The 13,663-nt window shown below is 39.9% G+C and overlaps 1 protein-coding gene across 2 annotated transcripts in view; it reads right to left on the reverse strand.

Moving 5' to 3' along the window:
* Positions 1–13,663, reverse strand: part of LOC309648118 (uncharacterized protein) — a 52,773-nt gene that overhangs the window by 29,425 nt on the left and 9,685 nt on the right. Inside the window, exon 1 of one of the 2 annotated variants that reach the window (XM_082436266.1) lies at positions 243–2,260. The exons of the other annotated variant lie outside the window; for it this stretch is intronic. The gene's annotated coding sequence lies outside the window, so the exon portion shown is untranslated. Of the gene's footprint in view, positions 1–242; positions 2,261–13,663 lie in introns of those variants that run through there. 2 annotated transcript variants of the gene reach the window in all.

The following is a 13,663-nucleotide window of genomic DNA, read 5'->3' on the forward strand; positions in this document are numbered from 1 at the left end:
GCAGCTGGGCCCGTGAGCCACAATTGCTGAGCCTGCGCGTCTGGAGCCTGTGCTCCGCAACGAGAGGCCGCGATAGTGAGAGGCCTGCGCACCACAATGAAGAGCGGCCCCCACTCGTCGCAACTGGAGAGAGCCCTCGCACGGAAGCTAAGACCCAACACAGCTAAAAATAAAAATTGAAAAAAATGAAAAAAACTTTAAAAAAAAAAAAAAAAAAAAAAAAAAGGATAATAAAGGAATACTTTAAACAAATAAGAAAATTTAGATGAAATGGGAAAATTCCTAGAAAAAGATAAACTATAAAAACTTATCCAATATGAAATAGATACTCTGAATAGTTCTATACATATTAAATAAAATAAATACATAATTAAAAAGCATCCAAAAGAAAAATCTCCAGGACTAAATGGTTCACTGGAGAATGCCACCAAACATTAAAAGAACAAATAAAACCAATTCTATACAACACACTGTCTTCCGAATAATAGAACACCTGTTAACACATGTTAGGAGGCCAGAATCACCTAGACACCAAAACCAGACAATGACAATAGAAAAATATATATATATATAGAAAGAAAACTACCTATCATTGTCACTCATGAAATTAGAGGAAAACTTCCTCAACAAAATACTAGCATATTTAATACTGTAATATAATATGTAAAAATAATTATACTCCATGACCAAGTGGGCTTATTGCAAGGATACAAGGCTGGTTCAACATTCAAATCTCAAATGAATGTAATACATCATATCAACAGGCTACAGAAGAAAAAACACAGGATTCTATCAACTGATAACAAAAAAAGCATTTGACAAAGTTCAACACTCATTCACAATAACAAAAAAACTCAGTAAATTAGGAATATGGGAAACTTTCTAAACTTGATAAAGAAAACTCTATGAAGAAAACTTTACAACTAACACCATAGTTAATGAAGAAAATCTGAATGTTTTTCCCCTAATATCAGGACCCAGGCAAGAACATGTTTTCTCACTACTAGTATTTAATGTCATATTGGAAATCTTAGCTAGTGTAGTAGGACAAGAAAAGGAAATAACAGGTATACAGATGGGAAGAAGTAAAACTGTCTCTAATTGCAGACGATACTTCTATGTAGAAAATCCCAAACATTCTATCAAAAGAAACAGCAAGGTTGCAGGATACCAAAATAACATGAAAAATATACATATTTCTGTATACTACCAAAGACTGTGTGGAAATTGAAAGTTTAAAAATCAATGCCATTTATAATTACTCAAAAAAAACAATACCTATATATAAATCTTATAAAAATTGTACAGGACCTATTACTGAGACTTATAAAATAGTAATGAAGTAAATCAAGCCATATCAAATAAATGTACAGACATAATGTTTTCATGGATTGGAAGACTCAAAACAGCAAAGATGCCAACTCTCAACAAATAAATCTGCCAATTTAACTCGATTTCTATCAAAATTCAATACAGTTTTTTTCTGGTAAAAACAGAAGCTTATCCAAAACTTTACATGGAAATTCAAAGTAACGAGGAGTGTTAATCAGTTTTAAATAAGAAGACTGAAGACAGAGGACTCACTTTACCTGATTAAAAGATTTACCACATAACTAGAGCAATTAGTAAACCAATAATAGTACAGGACCAAGAAAAAGTCTGAGTATTAGGTCTTTAAAACCACATGAAGAAAAGGTCTTTAAAGAATCAAAGCCTAAATAGTCTAAAATGGTGCAACAGAACGTGCCCATTCATATGTGTATTCTTATCTCCTTAAATATAAAGGTATTTGATGGCTCAAATCAAAAAATTAAGGTCCTTAAGAATAGAGACAATGTTTTAGACCAAAGGAGATGTTCAATGAAAGTTTTCAGACCTGTCTAACTCTCTTTAAACTGGATAGCAATGAATGTATATACAAGACACATAGAGTCTAGGTTCTTTACCATGGAAACAAAACTATCCTCCTGCCAATTAACTAAGGAATCAATGACAAAGTGCCATAGCTTGGCAAGGAAGTCTGAAAGAAACATTTTGTAGTTCATTTTCTATTTTAAGTCTCTCCCTTCTTTTTTAAAAAAAATTCCTGAGATAACACTGAAGTGTAAACTAAGAAGAAAGATGTAGCTGAAGGTTTTCCTAAGTGCATAATAACCACTGGGTCTCTCTCCTTGATGAATTCTCAGATGTAGAATAAGGCTCTAGGTTGGGTCAATTTCCAATATGACTCTTTAGATGACAACTGATATCCTGCAATAGGTATTCTCACAGGGAAGAAAATTGTGGGGTTTCTCTTTGGTATGAATGATCAGATTCTGAGTAAGATGTTTCCTCTGGCAAAAGATTTTCCTCAGTCGTTACATGCAGAAAGTCTTTCCCCAATAGGAGTTCTTGAAGATTGACTGAGGATTGCCCACTTGTGAAGGTTCTTCCCACATCTGTCACACTGACAGGGTTTCTCCCAGTATGAACCCTCTGATGCTGAGTGAGGGATGAGCTGCGACTGAAAGCCTTTCCACACTCACTGCACTCATAGGGCTTCTCTCCAGTGTGGATGATGGAGTGTCGAATGAGGTTTGTGCTCCAGCAGAAGGTTTTCCCACACTCGAGGCATTCATAGGGCTTCTCTCCACTGTGAATCCGCTGGTGCCTCGTGAGGCCTGACCTGCGGTTGAAGGCCTTCCCACACTCCATGCACTCGTAGGGCTTCTCTCCAGTGTGGATGCTGAAGTGCCGAATGAGGTCTGCCCGATTGCTAAATGCTTTCCCACATTCTTTGCACTCAAAAGGTTTCTCTCCAGTGTGGGCCCGTTTATGCAAGATAAAAGTGGAGCAGTGGGTGAAGGCCTTTCCACATTCAGTGCACACGTAGGGCTTCTCCCCAGTGTGAATCCGCTGGTGCCTCTTGAGGTATGACCTGTGGTTGAAGGCCTTCCCGCACTCGAGGCACTCAAAGGGCTTCTCCCCAGTGTGGATGACATAGTGGTGAATGAGGGCTGCGCTCTCACAGAAGGCTTTCCCACATTCACTGCATTCGTAGGGCTTCTCCCCAGTGTGAGTCTGCTGGTGCCACATGAGGTATGACCTGTGTTTAAAGACCTTGCCACATTCAAAGCACTCATACGGATTCTCACCACTGTGGATGATGTAGTGTCGAATGAAACCTGGCCTATCTCGGAATGCTTTTCCACATTCTTTGCACACAAAGGGTTTTTCTCCAGTGTGGCTCCTGTTATGCAAAACAAAAGTGGAGCGGTGGGTGAAGGCCTTTCCACATTCATTGCATTTATAAGGCTTTTCTCCACTGTGAATCCGCTGGTGTTGTGTAAGGTGTGACTTGCGGTTGAAGGCCTTGCCACACTCCATGCACTTATAGGGCTTCTCCCCGGTGTGGACCATGTGGTGTTGAAGGAGATAAGTGCTCTTACTAAAGGTTTTCCCACACTCTGTGCATTCATAGGGCTTCACTCCAGAGTGAATCCTCTCATGTCGAGCAAGGAGGCGTTTCTTATTAAAAATTTTCCCACATTCGTTGCATTTAAAGATACTTTCCTCTTCCTGAATCATGAGATCATTACCAGATCCACATGAGTCATGGTCATGGACAGCACCTCCTGGAGGGACCGGCTCCTCTACAATCCTTGAACACACACCACCAGGTGTCCCTAAGCTGCCATATTCAGAGCTTGGTTTCCCAGGGAGCTTCCCCTTCTGGGGTTCTATCTCTGGTCTCAAGTGTCCTTCTTGCATTTCCAATGACCGTTCCTTATCGTTGATTTGGCCCAACTGGGAGTCCTCTGAAACTCTTTGTATTAGTTGTTTCTGGAGTGAGACTCCCTCAGACAGGGCTGGCTCACAAGTGGTAGGTTCTGTGGTCTTGGGCTTTCCTTTGTCACCTGAAAGAAATTCAATACACAAAAAGACCTGTTAATAATGCCAACATGGAAGAAAGAAAATCAATATTTCAGTGAAAGAAATGAAGATGAAAATAGTGTCTCTGTGTCTGCCATGTTTCCTGACCTCTGAATCCCAGGATAACAATTTCTTTCTTTCCTGATCCTTGGACTGTTGACACCTTGAAAGGGAAACCCAGAGAACTAGCTGGGTGACGGGACAGGGTGCTGGAAAAAGACACGGTCAATTCCAGACTGGATAGTTATGCAAATAAGTAACTCATCTGGGCTCACAGAGAGTTCATGGTGAAGAGATGACTCAGTGCAAAGCCTGAAAGACCAACTATGTGATCAGAAGGTTGGGGTTTTAAGCCATAAGATAACAACTAGACCTCCAGAAACAGAAGGAGGGCAGGAGACTGAGTCATACAGGCACTAATTTAATCAGCTGTGCTTATATAATGAGACTCGGTGAAATTCTTAGGTTGGCAATATTTCATGCATATATTGCCATACATCAATTCCAGGAGGCTAACGAGTCTGAGAACATAGTAGCTTATGTTTGGAACCTCTCCAAAATCTGTTCCTAAAAAACATCTGATGCAAACCTATTGGACAAAGACTTTACAACAACCATCTTAAAAAAGCTCAAGGAGCTAAAGGAAGATACAGAGAAAGTCAAGAAAACTAGGTAAAAACAAAATAGAACCATCAATACAAAAAAAGAAAACCTAAAAAGAAATGAAAAAGAGGGAATTCCCTGGCGGTCCAGTGGTTAGGGTTCCATGCTCTCACTGCAGGGGGCCCAGGTTTGATCCCTGGTCAGGGAACTAAGATCCCGCAAGCCATGTGGCACGGCAAACAAAAAAAAGAAATGAAAAAGAAATTCAGGAGCAACAAGTTCAGTAACTAAAATGAAAAACTCACTAGAGGGATTCAAAAAAAAATTTGAGCAGGAAGAAGAAATAATCTGCAAACTTGAAGATAGGACAATGAAAAATATTGAGTCTGAGAAACAGAAAAAAAGAAAAGATTGAAAAATAGTGAGTAGAGCCCAAGGGACCTGTGATACACCCAATGAATCAACATACTCATTAGGGAAGTCCCAGAAAGAGGAGAGAGAAAGGGTCAGAGAGAATATTTGAAGAAATAGCGGAAAACTTCCCAAATTTGACGAAACATCCAAGAAGCTCAATGAATTCCAAGAAAAATAAAGAGACTCACACTGAGAAAATTACAATCAAATTTTTGAAAGCCAAAGATAGATAAGAGTATAGCAAGTATGAAGCAACTTGTTACATACAAGGGGCACTCAATAAGATTTTCAGCAGATTTCCCATCAGAAACTTGGGAGGTCAGAAAGCAGTGGTTCAATATACTCAAGTGTAAAACAAACAAACAAAAAGTGTCAAGTAAGAATCCTGTATCTGGCAAAACTGTCCTTCAAGAGGGAGGAAGAGGGACTTCCCTGGTGGTCAAGTGGTTAAGACTCCATGCTTCCAAGGCAGGGGGTGCAGGTTTGATCCCTTGTCAGGGAACTAAGATCTCACATGCAGCTCAGCACAGCCAAAAAAAAAAGTGAGGAAGAAATTAAGACATTCCCATATATGAAAGCTAAAGGAGTTTGTTACCACTGGATCTGCTCTGTAAGAAATTCTTATTCCAGGGTGAAATGTAAGGACACTAGACAGTAATTCAAAGCTATACCAAGAAATAGAGATCTTGATAAAGGTAAATACACGGGCAATTATAAAAGCTAGTGTTACTTTGTAACTCCACTTTATATATATATATATATATATATATATATTTATTTATGGCTGTGTTGGGTCTTTGTTGCTGCACACGGGCTTTCTCCAGTTGTGTTGAGGGGGGGCTACTCTTTGTTGCGGTGCACGGGCTTCTCATTTTAGTGGCTCCTCTTGTTGTAGAGCACGGGCTCTAGGCACGCAGGCTTCAGTAGTTGTGGCACGCGGGCTCAGTAGTTGTGGTGCATGGGCTTAGTGGCTCCACAGCATGTGGGATCCTCCCAGACCAGGGCTCGAACCCGTGTCCCCTGCATTGGCAGGCGGATTCTTAACCACTGTGCCACCAGGGAAGTCCCGTGTAACTCCACTTTTTGTTTTTACATGATTTAGAAGACTTTTTAAAATTGTTAATCTAAAGGCTACTATTATTGTAACTTTAGTTTATAACTCCATGTGTAGTTTCCTACATAATTTAAGAGACTAATGCATTTAAAAGAATTAGTAGTTTAAGTTTCTAGGCATACAATATATAAAGATGTAACTTTGTGACATGAACAATTGAAAGAAGAGATGACAGCTGTAAAGGATTTTTGTTTGTTACTGAAGTTAAGCTGGTATAAAATCAAATTAGTGTTAAAACTTTAATATGTTAGATGTCATTCCCATGGTAACCACAAATAGCTATAGAATATGTGCAAAAGGAAATGAAAAAGGAATTTAAATGTTTCACTACAAAATATCGACTAAACACAAGACTATAACACAGAAAACGAGAAAAAAAAGCTATAATGCATATAGAAATCAAATATCAAAATGACAGAAGTCTCTCCATATCAGCAATTACTTTAAATGTAAATGGATTAAACTCTTCAATTAAAAGACAGAGATTAGCAGCATTGATAAAAACACATGATCCAGAGACTTCCCTGGTGATCCAGTGGTTAAGAATCTGCCTTCCAATGCAGGCAACACGGGTTCGATCCTTGGTCAGGGAACTAAGATCCCACATGCCTTGGGGCAACTAAGCCCTGGCACCGCAACTACTGAGCCTGCACGCCAGAACTAGAGAGCCCACATGCCGCAACTACACAGCCCATGCACTCTGGAGCCCACGCACTCAACTACAGAGCCCATGTGCTACAACTACTGAGCCCACGAGCTCTGGAACCCATGTACCACAACTAGAGAGAAGCCCACGCATTGCAACAAAGAGCCCACGTGCTGCAGCAAAAGATCCCACATGCCACAACTAAGACCCCACGCAGCCAAAAATAAATAAATAAATATTAAAAAAAAAAACCCCACATGATCCAACTCTATGCTTTCCACAAGAGACTCACTTTAGATCCAAAGACACAAACAGATTGAAAGTCAGAGGATGGAAAATGATACTCCATGCAAATACTAACCAAAAGAGAGCAGAGGTTTCTATATTAAAATCAGACAAAATAGGCTTTAAATCAAAAAAGATTACAAGTGACAATGAAGGACATTATATAAATAAAAGGTATAATACAGCAAGAAGATATTACAATTGTAAACATTTACATAATGACAGAAGGTCAAAATACATGAAGCAAAGAATGACAGAATGGAAGGGAGAAAGAGCACTACAACAACAGATGGAGACTTCAACGTCCCATTCTCAATAATGGAGAGAACAACCAGGCAAAAGATAAGTAAAGAAATAGAGGACTTAAATAACATAATAAACCAACTAGATCTAACAGATACATACAGAATATTTTACCCAAAAACAATAGCATACACATTCTTCTCAAGTGTACATGGGACATTTTCCAGGGCAGACCATAGGTTAGGCCACAAATTAAGTCTCAACAGATTTAAAAAGATATCATACAAAGTATGATTTGTGTCTAATGAAAACAAAAACTTAACATACCAAAACTTACAGGATGCAGTGAAAGCAGTGTTAAGAGGGAGAATTGTAGCTATAGATGCTTCCAGTAAAAAAAAAAAGACCTCAAATCAACAACCTAACAACATAATTAAGTAGGAAAAGAAAAGCAAACTAAACCCATACCTAGCAGTAGGGAATATGAAAGATTAAAGATAAATAATACAGGGGACTTCCCTGGCAGTCCAGTGGTTAAGACTCTGCGCCCCCAATGCAAGGGGCATGGGTTTGATCCCTGGTCAGGAAACTAAGATCCTGCATTCCGTGGCCAAACAGTTAAATAAACAAACAAACAAATAAATAAATATTTTTAAAAAGGTAAATAGTACAGAGAATAAAAAGAGAGAGGGCTTCCCTGGTGGCGCAGTGGTTAAGAATCTGCCTGCCAATGCAGGGGACGCGGGTTCGAGCCCTAGTCTGGGAAGATCCCACATGCTGCGGAGCAACTAGGCCCGTGAGCCACAACTACTGAGCCTGCGCGTCTGGAGCCTGTGCTCTGCAACAAGAGAGGCCGCGATAGTGAGAGGCCCACGCACCGCGATGAAGAGTGGCCCCCACTTGCCGCAACTAGAGAAAGCCCTCGCACAGAAAGGAAGACCCAACACAGCCAAAAATAAATCAATTAATTAATTTAAAAAAAAAAAAGAAAAATCAATGAAACAAAAAGTTAGTTATTTGAAAAGATCAACAAAATTGACAAACCTTTAGCTAGATGAACCAAGAAAAAAAAAATATTCAAAATACTAAAATCTGAGATGAAAGTGGGGATATTACTTTTGATTCTATAGAAATCAAAACAGAGTATAAGAGAATACTGTGAAGAACTATACACCAACAAATTGGAAAACCTAGGTGAAATGAACATATTCCTAGAAACACAAAACCTGTGAAGACTAAATCATGGAGAAATAGAAAATCTGAATAGACCTATAACTAGAAAGGGATTGAATTAGTAATCAAAATCTCCCAACAAAGAAAAATCTTGGACTTGATGGCTTCACTGGTGAATTCTAACCAAACATTTTTTAAGAAGAACTAAGACCAATCCTCAAACTCTTCCAGAAAACTAAAGCGGACAAAACACTTTTAAACTCATTCTGAGACAAGCATTACCCTAATAGCAAAGCCAAGTACACTACAAGAAAACTACAGAGCAATATCCTTTATGAACACTGATGCAAAAATCCTGAACAAAATATTAGCAAAACGAATTCAGCAACATATCGAAAGGAATATACACCATGACCAAATGCAGTTTATTCCTGTAACGTAAGGACAGTTCAACATATGAAAATTGATCAGTGTAACACATCACATTAACAGAATGAAGGAAAAAGCCCACAAGATCATCTCAAATGATGCAGTAAAAGCCTTTGACAAAATTCATGATTAAAAAAAAAAACCCACAAACTAGGAATAGAAAGAAACTACCTGAACATAATAAAAGCCATATATGATAAACCACAACAAACATCATACTTAATGATGAAAGTCTGAAAGCTTTTCCTCTAAGATCCAGAACAAGTTAAGGACATCCATTTTCACCACTTCTATTCAACGTAATACTGGAAGTTCTAGACAGAGCATTTGGCAAGAAAGAGAAATCAAAAGCATCCAAATTGGAAAGGAAGAGGTAAAATTATCTTTGCTTGCAGATGGTAGTTTATTACATGTAAAAACCACAAAAACATCACAAAATAACTGAATAAATGAGTTCAGCAAAGTAGCAGGATACAAAGTCAACACACAAAAATCAGTTGCATTTATATACATGAATAATGAACAATCTGAAAATGAAATTACAAAACAGTTCTATTTACAATAGCATGAGAAAGAATACTTAGGAATTAATCAACAAAGTGAAACACCTGCAAAATGAAAACTACAAAACATTGCTAAAAGAGTTAAAGATGATGTAAATAAACGGAAACACATACCACGTTCCCAATTTGGAAACCTGACATTGTTAAGATATCAATACTACCCAAAGTGATCTACAGATTCAATGCAATCCCTATCAAAATCCCAACAACATTTTTTTTTTAATCTTTTGGCTGCGCCGCATGGCACGGGGGATCTTAGTTCCCCGACGACTGGGGATCAAACCCACGCCCCCTGCATTGGAAGCCCAGAGTCTTAACCACTGGTCCGCCAGGGAAGTCCTCCAGCAAAATTTTTTGCAGAAATAAAAAAAATCCACCCTAAAATCTATAGTGCACCTGAAGAGACCCTGAATAGCCAAAACACTCTTGCAAAAGAAGAACAAAGCTGAAGAACAGAAAATTCCCGATTTCAAAACTTACTACAAAACTACAATAATCAAATACAGTGTGCTACTGGCATAAAATCAGACAAACACACCAAGGGAATAGAATCGAGAGCCCAGAAATAAACCCCCACATATATCATGAAATGATTTTTGACAAGGGCGCCAAAACCATTCAACGGGGGAAAGGACAGTGTTTACAATAAATGGTGCCGGGAAAACTGAATATCTACATGCAAAAGAATGAAATTGGACCCTTATCTAACATCATATACAAAAATTAACTCAAAATGGAGAGAAGGGACTTCCCTGGTGGCACAGTGGTTGGGAGTCCGCCTGCCAGTGCAGGGGACACGGGTTCGAGCCTTAGTCCGGGACGATCCCACATGCTGCGGAGCGGCTGGGCCCGTGCACCACAACTGCTGAGCCTGCGTTCTAGAGCCCGTGAGACACAACTACTGAGCCCACATGCCTAGGGCCCGTGCTCCGCAACGAGGAGTAGCCCCCGCTCACCGCAACTAGAGAAAAGCCCATGCACAGCAACAAAGACCCAACACAGCCAAAAATAAAATAAATAAATTTATTTTAAAAAAAAATGGAGAGAAGAAAACAGGGCAAATGTGGCATGGCACTGGATTTGGCAAAAATTTCTCAGATATGACACCAAAGGCACAGGCAACAAAAGAAAAAATAGAAAAATTGTAGTTCATGAAAATTAGGAAAATTTGTGCATCAAGACACTATCAATGGAGTAAAAAGATAATCCAAAGAATGTGACAAAATATTTGCAAATCATATATCTGAAAAGGGATTAATAACCAGAATATAGAGAACTCAAACTTAACAAAACAAATAAAAAAATAGCCTGATACAAAAATGGGCAAAGGACTTGAATAGACATTTCTTCAAAGATATACAAATGGCTAATAAGCACAAGAAAAGATGTTCAACATCACTAATCATTAGGGAAATGAAAATCAAAACTATAATGAGATACCGTCTCACAACCACTAGGACAGCTACTAGCGGAAAAAACAGAGAATAACAAATGTTGGTGAAGATGTGGAGAAACTGAAACTCTTGTACACTGTTGGTAGGAATGCAAATTGGCACAGACTGTGGAAAACAGTATGGCAGTTCCTCAAAAAATTAAAAATGGAAATATTGATACTAAATGATCCAGTAATTTCATTTCTTGTTATATGCCCAAAAGAATTGAAATCATGGTCTCAAAGACATTTGTACACCCATGTTCACAGCAGCGTCATTCACAATAGCTAAAACATGGAAGCAACCCAAGTTTCCACCAAGGGATGAATGGATAAGCAAAATGTGACACACACACACAAACAAGAATATTACCGAGCCTTAAAAGGGAATGACATTTTAACACACGCTACAACATGGATAAACCTGGAGGACGTTATGTTGAGTGAAATAAGCCAGTCACACAAACAAAATAGTGTGTGACTCTATTTATATGAGGTACTTAGAGTAGTAAAAAATCACAGACACAGAAAGACTGTGGTTGCCAGGGGCAGGGCATGGTAGGGACATAGGGGGGTTATTGTATAATGGGTACAGAGTTTCAAATGATGAAGAGTTATAGAGAAGGCTGGTGGTGATGGCTACACGACATTATGACTCTATTTAATACCATTCAATATATACTTAAAAATGGCTAAGATGATAAATTTTACACTATCTGCATTTTACCACACCCACAAAAAAAGATAACATGAGTAACGCACAAAGAATCCCTACAAATCAAAAAGAAAATGCGGGACTTCCCTGGTGGTGCAGCGGTTAAGAATCCACCTGCCAATGCAGGGAACATGGGTTCAATCCCTGGTCTGGGAAGATCCCACATGCCACGGAGCAACTCAGCCTGTGTGCCACAACTACTGAAGCTCACACGCCTAGAGCCCACACTCCACAACAAGAGAAGCCACTGCAATGAGGAGCATGTGCACTGCAACAAAGAGTAGCCCCTGCTCGCCACAACTAGAGAAAGCCCATGTGCAGCAACGAAAACCCAATGCAGCTAAAAAAATTAAATAAATAAATAAAATTTATAAAAAAAAAAAGAAAATGCAGGGCTTCCCTGGTGGCGCAGCGGTTAAGAATCTGCCTGCCAACGCAGGGAACACGGGTTCGAGCCCTGGTCCGGGAAGATCCCACATGCCGTGTAGCCACTAAGCCCGTGTGCCACAACTACTGAGCCTGCACTCTAGAGCCCACGAGCCGTAACTACTGAGCCCGCGTGCCTCAACTACTGAAGCCCGTGCACCTAGAGCCTGTGCTCCACAACAAGAGAAGCCACTGCAATGAGAAGCCCACACACCACAACAAAGAGTAGCCCCTGCTCGCCGCAACTAAAGAAAGCCTGTGCGCAGCAACAAAGACCCAAGGCAGCCAAAAACAAAAAAATAAATAAATAAATTTATTAAGAAACAAGAAAATGCAAACAAGTCAATAGAATAAAATAGGGGCTTCCCTGGTGGCGCAGTGGTTGAGAGTCTGCCTGCCAATGCAGGGGACACGGGTTCGAGCCCTGGCCTGGGAAGATCCCACATGCCGCGGAGCAACTGGGCCCGTGAGCCACAATTACTGAGCCTGCGCGTCTGGAGCCTGTGCTCCGCAGCGAGAGAGGCTGCGATGGTGAGAGGCCCGCGCACCGCGATGAAGAGTGGTCCCCGCTTGCCGCAGCTGGAGAAAGCCCTCGCACAGAGACGAGGACTCAACACAGTCATGAATAAATAAATAAATAAATAAAAGAACGTGAATTTCTAAAAAAAAAAAAAAAAAAAAAAGTAAAAAAAAAAAATAGACATTTATCATGAAACGACATTTCAAAGAAGAAAACTTAATTCATAGATTGACCCACAATCATACGATAAGGTGCTAAAGTTCCTTATGAACGAAGGAAAAGCAAATCAAAGCCATGTGGGATACAATCTGTATTCATTTGATTGTCAAAAATTGAGGAGCCGGGGCTTCCCTGGTGGTGCAGTAGTTAAGAATTCGCCTGCCAATGCAGGGGGCACGGGTTTGAGCCCTGGTCTGGGAAGATCCCACATGCCGCGGAGCAGCTAAGCCCGTGCGTCACAACTACTGAGCCTGCACTCTAGAGCCCGCGAGCCACAACTACTGAGCCCGCGAGCCACAACTACTGAGCCCGCGAGCCACAACTACTGAGCCCGCGAGCCACAACTACTGAAGCCCGCGCGCCTAGAGCCCATGCTCCGCAACAAGAGAAGCCACCGCAATGAGAAGCCCGCGCACTGCAACAAAGAGTAGCCCCCACTCGCCGCAACCAGAGAAAGCCCGCGCACAGCAACGAAGACCCAACGCAGCCAAAAAATAAAAATAAAATTAAAAAAAAAAAAAAAAAATTGAGGAGCCTTATAATACCAGGTATTGGTCAAGGTATGGGTTGAAGAAACCTCCACTCTTTCCTGGTGGAAGTGTAATTGGTATAGCCCCTTTAGAACACAACAGGAATTATCTTGTAAACTTGAGAATTTGCACAGCCTATAATCCAAAAATTTCACTCTAAGAAACATTAAAAGACAGCCCTAAACATGAGCAAGATGACTAATATATACAAATGTTCTTGGCAGCACTGTGAGAGTGAAAAAATGTGAACAATTAAATGCTACAGACAATGGATGAATACAGTGTGAGACAAGAACATTTTTAATTTATTTTCTTCACTATAAGGAACTTCAGCATATTTTTACTTTGAGCAGAGAAAAGGATAAAGTTATAAAACAAGCAGAATATAAGTGATGAAGGCACTTTCATGAAAAGCTATTTTCTAGATTCTGATGTCGGA

Source organism: Balaenoptera physalus (assembly GCF_965194825.1).
Source record: "Balaenoptera physalus genome assembly, chromosome: 19".
Classification (NCBI taxonomy): Eukaryota; Metazoa; Chordata; class Mammalia; order Artiodactyla; family Balaenopteridae; genus Balaenoptera; species Balaenoptera physalus.